Source organism: Canis lupus, chromosome 9 (assembly GCF_048164855.1).
Source record: "Canis lupus baileyi chromosome 9, mCanLup2.hap1, whole genome shotgun sequence".
Lineage (NCBI taxonomy): Eukaryota > Metazoa > Chordata > Mammalia > Carnivora > Canidae > Canis > Canis lupus.
In genome coordinates, this window is record NC_132846.1 from 4,439,096 (window position 1) to 4,448,704 (window position 9,609).

Below are 9,609 nucleotides of genomic sequence, written 5' to 3' on the forward strand. Positions count from 1 at the left end.
GAGACCGTGCTTCTGTTTCACTGGGTTTGGTCAGGGTTGTTTTCGACTTGCTATTGATCACTGGCTGGCCAGAAAGAAACCAAGGCATTTGTCCTGATGTCATTCAGAGAGCCTAATTCAACAAGCTGCTTAAGTCAACCTTTTCTTGGAACAACGGGTAAAAAATTCCACTTAGAAGGCTGAGTTGGGGGCCAGGCAAACCCACTTAAAAGCTCAGGTCCTCGCTCCTCCATTTTCCAGCCACACCACTGGGCCACCAGTAGCAGGAGGCCCACATCCATGACTGAAAATGACTGGCAGTTGAAATTTGGCAGCCAGGGACCACACAGCAAGTATCCCCAAAATACCACCCACTGTCTCCTGCCCTCCGGGAACATTTCCTTTGCCTTTCCTTTCCCATTGAAATTGTGCATTGCCCCCACAAATCCATGGCTGGGGACCACCCACCCTCAATGCCCCAACTTTGGGGTGCCCAGGCTAAGAGCGGGGGAAGGGAATGAAGATTAGCTAGACTTTCTACTCCCCCCACCACCACCCCCAGCCTGGATGTAAGAAATGAATCCTCTCCCCTCAAGCTCAGAGACTCTGCCAAGGACAGTGGATGTCTTAAGCTCTCACCTACAGAACAGGAGGTAAGGTTCCCTGGGCCCCCTGGTATTCTTCCAAGCCTGAGTGCCTTTCCTGAGGTCATGGACATTGATGGGAACACCCCTCAGAGATTCAGCCATCCTCTTCACAATTACTGCTATCAAGCCCAGGCTTCCCAGCTCCCAGGGGTAGGAGGAGGTCCTATCCCCAAACACCTGTATGGTTCATGCGCATGTCTCTGACCAAATCAACCAGAAATATGCAAATCCTTCCAGCTATACAATTCAGGCCTGCCTCTTTTCACAGGGATAGAGCCACCAGCTCAATAGGGGACTTGGGCGTGTCCCCCACTTGCATGAGCTCCAGGGTCACTGCCTGTAAAATGTCATCTAAGACTGGGAGTCTGCCTCCAGCTCCACGCACCTCTAAATGTGTGGCCTCTGTGGAACTAAGAACCAGTCCGTCTCCTGTCAGTCCTATCCAGGGCAGTCACAGAATCCTCAGTTCTCCCTGAGTCCCCTCATCTGTGGCCTACATACAAGTCCCCTTAAAGATCACTAAAGGAAACAGCCACAGAGGACATCCCATCACAGTGGGTCACTCTCCCACACAAGAGGACAAGGTACCACCTTCCCAAAGGTGGTACTGCCACCTGCGGAGAACTTTAATCTGTCTCCCCATCGACCTGGCACAATGCCAGAGATCCCACCATGGGGAATTTCTTTTAATTAAAGCATTCTCCTCCCCCTAGTAAATGAAAATGCCCTGGGGGAGGGTTAATTGAGCAAGCCTCTATCAACCATTAAAAACCTAAGGCAAATTAGTTTATCTTCTTTTCCTCCTAAAGCAGTAATTCACTTTGGTCTGTATACAAAAGATCCAGGCAGTGGATGTGTATGGGTGGCTGGGGCAGCTCAGCTCCTGAGAGTTGGTGGCAGCAAAGATGCTGAGGCTGAAGGAGACACGGGGTTTAGGGCAGGGGACAGGAGGGAAGGCCCTCAGAGGCAGAGAAGGGACTAAAATAAAAACAGACTCCCTCAAAGAACCTGGGAGGAGGCCAGGGGAGCCTATGGAGTCATGTCAGCCCAGGGCCCTCAGTTGCCACGGCCCTGAAGTCATGGACTTCTAAAGCCACCCAAGGACCTACGAGGTGATGGGCAGTGGCTGGGGATCCACCCAGACCCACGGAGGGAGCAAAGGTACCCCCTTCCAGGCCCAGCCCAAGCCAAGGGTGACAAGGCCTCAGGCATGTAGAGTTCATCTGGAAAGCAGGGTTAGCACACCCCCTGAGACATGTCCATCTCAAATCAGGTTTCCTCCATCCCAGCAAGAACCTTCCCTCAAGTCTAAGGGAAGCCTAAAGCCAATGAGAGCCGAGTCAGAGGGCAGCTGTGGAGCAAGTGCTGAGGGGGTGGCATGGAGACCCCACTCATCTTGATCCACCCTGTTCTCATGTCTGGCCTTGGGCCCCACTAGGGTGACAGAGGGAATTAAAATACCCTTACAAAGGGTACCTGGGTGGTTCAGTGGTTAAGCATCTGCCTTTGGCTCAGGTAGTGATCCCAGAGTCCTGGGATCAAGCCCCACATCGGGCTCCCCACAGGAAGCCTGCTTCTCCCACTGCCTATGTCTCTACCTCTTTCTGTGTGTCTCTCATGAATACATACATATATTTTTTAAAATACCCTTACGAGAAGGCTCAGACAAAGGGTTCCTGAGCCCCCTAGAAGGCCTCCAGCACCAGGCTTAGGGTCACTGCAGCAGAGCCCCTCAGTGCAGTAAGGGACCAGGCACCACTCAGCCTGGAAGGAAGAGGCTCCTGAGGAAACCCAGACACCCGTTATCACATCCATACAAAGGCCCAGCCCTGGAGAGCCCCAGGCCCCAGGAACAGAAGGCAACCTCAAGGAGAGAAGGCCACTACCCCACTAGTGAATGTGTCGCCAAAGCCAGTTGTAGAATGGAGTTGTCTGGACAGACACCCTCCTGCCCCAAATTGCTTAAGCACAGGCCAGCCCTGGAGGCAAAAGAATGAACCAAATGACTTCTCATGACCACTGTTCTGAGATTCTAGAGGATTCTCTGACACCTTACCCAGAGACCAGCCCCCTCAGTGTAATTGGAATCACTGTCCCCTCAAGAGAAGGGGGCTAAGTAAGTATGTGCTGCAGGGACATCTCAAAGTGTGGTGGGGTCTTCAGCTCCCACCAAGTGACCCCCTCTGCCATGACCCACCATTGGAGAGGCAGCCATCTGAGTTTTTAAGGATTATTTATCTTCTTGGTTTACCCATTAAAATCCAACTCCCTGGGTCACATGTAAAGTTTTAACAATATCACCTTACTTATCAGGTGATATCTTGGCAAGAAAGTCCACTCAACTACCCACTCCTCAGGATGAGAAATGTATCTTGCTCATTCAGTGTGTCTGCAACACCTAGCACAGTGGCTGGCACACAACAGATGCTTAATATACACTTAAGTAGCAAATGAACAAATAAATACTTAGTGCCATTAGGCACTGGGAAGGCAGCCAAGTCGGTGGGGGCTGCGGAAGGAGCGTAAGAGAAAGGAAGACGGAGATTAATAGAGGAGTCAGCTGGGTGAGCCACTATTTCAGTTTTGCCAAGAGCTCAGAATAACCTGTCAAGAACTACCAGGAAAAGCAAAACCTGAGCGATGGCCCATTGGCCAGTGAAACCCCCAGGGGGGTAATCATCCAATAGAGTCTGGAGGATGGAACTCTGGGTGCCAGGGAGTCAGAACTGAGGTCACTGCACAACCAGTCCAAGGTCAGGGGCCAGAGGTCGCATTACGGTTCTACCTCACTCTGCCCACGAGTCCTATCTTAAAAGCCCTTCTCTGGCCTATTTCCTGGAGCGCTGTGTGGGACAGAGAACTCCTGACGTGCAGGGGGCAAGCCAGGAGCCCAGTGCTGTCACCCGCCCGGCAGGACCTCGTGTAAGGCCATCTGGTTTCCAGCCCCAGACACCCAGACACACACATGCCTTGGGTTTCCTCTGAGTCCCACACCGGAGAGCTATACTTTGAAATTAATAAACAGGTCAGACACTGAGTCAGTAGCCAGAAGTAGGACAGGAAGTGGAAAAACTCTCCCACTTCCCACCAGGTGTTTGGGGGCCGAGGGCCTCCCCTCCCCGCTTCCATGACGTCATGGTCGCCGAGAGGGGCAAACGGGGCACCTTTGAAGCTCTCCCGCAGAAGCCACATCCTCTGCAAAGAGGAGTTAAAAATACTGAGTGAGAGATAGCATCGCCGGGGGCCACGTGTCTGGGCCAGGCTGGCTGGGCCGTTAGACCGCCACCGGCCGCCACCGGCCGCCACCGACCGCAGGTGCGCCGGGAAGAGGAGCGCTGGGAGGGGCAGCCGCCACCCACCGCAGCGCTCCCGCCGCCTCTGCCCTCCCCTGCGCCGAGCCCTGAGGTCAGACCTTGACTTGACCACACCCGAGGAAGCATTTGCTTACACTGGGCAGGCCCTGCAAGCTTCCGTCCGGCCCGGCCGCCCCCCACACACAGCTGGGGCGGGCGGGCTCTCCGGGGAAGGGCCTCACTCCGGGCCGGGGCTCCGGGGCCGGGTGGTGGCCCTCGCAGACGCCTGCCCGGCGAAGACCCGGGGCTCAGGACGCGGGGAAGGAGCCCCGGAGCCCAGACGCCAGACGCGCGGGGCTCGGACGGCCCCCCCGGCGGCGGTGTCCCCCGCGGCCAGCTGGGGGCAGCAGCGCTCCACCGAAAAGGCCGCCTGCCCTTCGTCCCTATTCTGGGGGAAGGAAAGCCCCCAAAACTTAGGAAAATCTCCTTCGGAGGAAAATAAAAGGGCAGGTGACTGTCCTTCCGCGAACGGAGGCCCTGCCCTTTGCCGGTGGCCGCTCGGGGCTCCGGGGAGTGGGGGAGCCTCGCCCCTCCCGCCGGGGACGTGGGTCCGGGTGAGGCCGGCGGCCGGCAGGGGGCACCACCGGGCGGGTCAGCAGGCGCCAGAGGGCGGCGCTGCGGGGAGCCCGAGGAGGGCCCGCGCCCGGAGCGGGGACCTGGGCCCGGTCCGCGCTGCCCCGGCCTTGCGTCCGCCCACAGCCTCAGCTTCCCGTGAGATCAGTGCTCTCTCGCAGGGCAGTTTCGGAACCAGGGCTTCCTTTCACGTTGCACTCCTGCCACCTGCCAGACCGGTGCCAGGCTCCAGGGGTTATCTCTGTACAACTCTGACGTTCAAGAATAGGCAAAACTAATCACCGCTGTAGAAATGAGAATAGTGGATGCCCTTGGGGTAAAAGGATCGACTGGGAAAGGGCATGAGGGACTTTCAGGGTGGCAGCAATTACCTGTACCGCGATCTGAGTGATGGTGACTTGGGTGTATACACATGTCAAAATGTCTCAAAGTGTACACCAGAGACTTGTGCATTTTAGTGCATGTAAACTATATCTCAATGTAAGTACTGTCCCCATTAAACCCGGAAACTGTTTTCCGGGTGCCTGGGTGGCTCAGCGGTTGAGGGTCTGCCTCAGACTCAGGTCATGGTGTCAGGGTCCTGGGATCGAGTCCCACATCGGGCTTCCCATAGGGAGCCTGCTTCTCCCTCTGCCTATGTCTCTGCCTCTCTCTCTCTGTCTCTCATGAATAAATAAATAAAATATTTTTTTAAAAATACAGTGTCTGTCCTCAAGGAGCTAACAGTCCAGTGAGTCCAATGAGTATGTGGGCATGAAAGAGACGTGTCAGTTACTGTACTTGCATGACGGAGGTTTCTGTTATCAGATTTTGGGGAGTCAGGATAACCCGTGGTCATCTGTAAGCTTTGCCGCCCCTCACTAGCCTTCAACATCTGAGTCCCAGGTTTTCACCAATCATGTGAATAAACTATAAAGTAGCTGCCCACTTCTCACTGCTGTCGAAGGGATAAGGGTGTACAAGCTTAGTAAACGCCCACCCATGTCCATGGCAACAGCTGGGAAAAGGGACTGTGACCCCACATGCTGATTGTCAGGCTGGCCCAGCACACTGACCGAGGCCAGCCCCTGGCCAGCAGGCTCCCAGGCCCCACTCACATGTGCTGTTTCCCATAGCAGATGACCCCTCTCCCTTCACCATGGCACGGGAGCCTCTCACTACACCAGCAGGCACGTTTTCCTGCTCCCTCCATGGCTCCCAGCTTCCAAGAGAACTTGATGGAGAGCCTGCCAGACATAATGGCAAGGCTGTGACCCAGTTTCTGACAAAAGCCACCATTCCTGGCCCCAGGGCACTCTAGGGCTCCCTGATCCCCTACCCCCAAACACTTTTGATTCTGATGTCCCCTCTCACCCTGTGGAGCCTCTCTGCCCACAGAAAGGTCCCTGGAGGCCCCACAGGACACAGGCCTGAAAGCATAAGGCAGACCTCTGCAGCACCCTCCAGTGGGCAGCTTCTCTGGGCGTCCATCTTCCCAAAGGCCAGAATACCCCAAGTGGCTCCAGGGGGCTTTTCGCACCTTTGGGAAGAGCCCCGTCTTCCTGTTCGCTCTGGAAATGGGAACATGTTTCCATTCCAGAGGCAGTAGGACCCATGCGGCAGGGACCCCCCAACCATGTTCAAAACCTTTCAAAAATCTCACTGAGGCAAAGACTGCCTGTCTACCCTTTCCCTGTACTACCCAATTACAATTCGGCCAAGGAGGAGAAATGAAAATATTAGAGGAAGAGCATATAAATGTAAGACAAGGCTGGCAAGACTTAAGAGAATGTAAGTACATGAAGGAATGACGTTTAGAGAGTGGTGAGCAACTGGTCTCCACTTCATGCTTCCAGCCTTGATCGGAGGAAACTGGGTTAACCTTACAAAGGACATCTTGCCAGTGGAGACCTCAAGACCCTATTTTTAGCAAACGCTAGGGTGTCACTTCTTGCTGACCCATTATTCCAGTGATTTAGCAGGCAACCTGGTTGGGCAGCATCCTTATCTACAATCTTCACCACACACTAGCCTGTTGGACACCAAAGCAAACATTATCTCCTGTGATCTTCGCAGAAAACCCAAGCAGGAGGCAGAGTATGAGCTCCCTCACAAATGAGGAAGCAGGTGAAGTGGCTTACTTGGGATCACAGCGCACTAGGCCCGCAGCAGCACTAGACTCCCTGGCCATCCACAAAGCACCGCCGACACCCAGTACCACCTGGTTCCAGATGCTTCGAGGAAAGAATGGAAAAGACCTAGGGGTCCCTGGACTTGCCCAAGACCAATGTCCTGCATTCTGCTCAATGTCCCTTCCCTCTTCTGTGACTTTGCATCTACTTGATTCCCTCTTTACAGTCAGACGAGAAGGCAAAGCAGAGGCCTGTGCTGTGAATCCCCTGAGGCAGTATTTTCTACACAAGCAAACTCCACTACTCACTCACATGGCAGCACAGTTAGTACAGTGAAAACTAGGCTGGCTAGGCCCTTGGCTCTCTCAGTGGTCAGATCTGAGCCAAAACGTCACCCTCTCAGAGATGGCTTTCCTGACCACTTCCGAGGACCTCCCTCCCCTGCTCCATTTACAACAACCTCAGACAGTTTATTTCCTCCACTCCTCCCATAGAACAACAGGATTCTGTTTTTATGCTAATCTGGCTCTCTTCCCAGCTAGGATTTAAGGCTCAGAGGGGGAGGCACCTGGTCTGTTCTGATTCTGTATCTCTCTGTAGTACCTTACACAGATATTTTTTAACTAAATAATGGAGTATTAGGAAGAAGGTGCTCTACCTCTGGATGTGTTTAAGTAATAGCCTAAAACTAGATTGAGGGAGAATGTTGCTAATTGTTGAAACTGAGTGTTGGGCATCTGGGAGTTTATTTTACTAGTCTGGTGTGTTCATGTGTGTGCACGTGTGTGTGTGTGTGAGAAAGAGAGAGAGAGAGAGAGAGAATCTCAATAATAAAAAGTTAAAAGTTGTTCATCCCTGGAATTTAAAAAAGAAGAGCAAGCCTGAACACTGAATTGAATGAGGACTCCTAGCAAAGTCTCTCTCCTCTGGGGAAAGAGGAAGGCCTGCCATTGGCCACCATAGTCCTGTAGCCCAAAGCCAGTAAAACTGGACATGCCGCTGAGGGAGAAAATCAGTAAGTGTGAAATGGTTCTCAGCATTTCTGATCACTGCCATAAGAGTACTGACATATTTGTAGAGCAATTACATTAACAAGATACTCTCACTTACATTTTGTTGGCATGTGTATTATTATCCCCATGCTTATTATTTATTTATCATATTCAAAGCCCAATCCAAATGCTTTGGAGTAAGACAGAAATAAGATTCAAAGCCTAACACTTGCAAACTGCATTTCCATTTCCTCTTCTGGAAAGGAGTATCACCTCCTCACTTCATGGAATTTATAGGGAAACAAAGAGCAGGAGGGCACTTAATGCCCTTCCAGACACGTGGTAGACACTCAGTATTAGCTCACTCACTCCTGAACAGGAAGAGTTAGGTCTTATTTTTATAACCCCATGCACTACAGAGTACAGTACCTAGGTGCCTAATTATGTGCTAATTTTTTTTTTTAAGATTTATTTATTTGAGAGAGAGCATGAGTAGTGGGGAGGGGCAAAGATAGAACACAAAGCAGACTCCCTCCTGAGCGGGGAAGCCCAACATGGGGCTGGATGGCAGGACCCCAGAACCATGACCCAAGCTGAAGCAGACACTTAAGACTAAGCCACTCAGGGACCTGTAGCACAAAAGGTCACTACAGACAATAAGCTGCGCAAGGGGTTCTTAAATCAACACTTTCCAATCCAGGAGAATGCTTTCTGCAACAGGCTGCCTGGGGCAGGGTGCTGGGGCTGGAAAATATTTTTCATCCCCTCCACACATTTTGCAATAAGCTTGGACCCTCTTATTCAGTGTAAGCAAATAAAATGTGTTTTATTTTGCTCTTCAGAAGGTTTCTCCTACTCTTTTCTCGTTTTCTCATCCAAGATTCCTTGTTCTGGGAAGTGCTGTCTTCCCTCATAGGAGAGTTCCTTTTTTGATATTTGGTAAACTTTTTAAAAATTAAGTGGAGTTACAAAGTCATATAGCACTCAAACTTTAGTTTAGGCACTCCAAGCTTCTGGTAACCAGCCAGTGCTAGCTTTCTGAGCCTCCACAACCAGGGAACAGGCCTCTGTGACCTTGCTGAGTATTTTCCAACCATCATAACAAAAGTATTTTGAAGCCCCAAGATGAAAGGGTATGATCAAAGAGGCCAAAGGTATAGGCTGCTAAGAAAACACAGGAGATGGTTTCCACGTGATAGGGGACAGGAAATGTGTGGGCAGGAGGTGCTCAGGGCTGGGCTTCCCACCACTGCAGGGAATGGCAGAGAACAAGCTACTACAGTGGTTGTGGCAAATAGCTTCCAGCCCCACAAAGAACACAGAAAATAAAAATAAATCCACCTCATAAAAGGTATGAGCTACAGGCAGCAGGAAATGCTGTTATTCTGCATACTGTAATACTCAAAATCCACTCGTTCAATATGTTGTATTGAGCACCCATGTGTAAGGTCCAGGGAGAGGCATTATCACAACACAGCTGGTGGGTATTGAGAAAGGTCCAGAAATAAGAAGAGGCATCTAATGAACACATTACCTATTCTGGTTCAGTGCCTCTCATATATCATGTCTTTTAGCTAGGGAAAAACAAAAACAAAAACACCAAAGAATCAGAAACCCAGTTAGGGGAGTGGAGTAGGGGGTAATAACATTCTTCTAAACTTGAAGAAATAGTTCCACAGCTAATCCTTTTGTACGTTCAGAGTTGAGAACCATTGAGCAAGTCAACAATGGCCTTAAAACAAATTAGTCATTTGTAATGAGCATTTAACTAAATTTAAACTCAAAACTCCAAAAGCATTCTCTAGCCTTTCGGCCCTATTACAAATGGTGAAAAGACACATCAAAGATGAATGTATCTTGTTGATGTTCACTGGCTTGGGTAAATTATCTGAGACAATAGATAACCTGAATAATGGGAACTTGCTATCTCAAGATCATTGAAAACCATTAACAA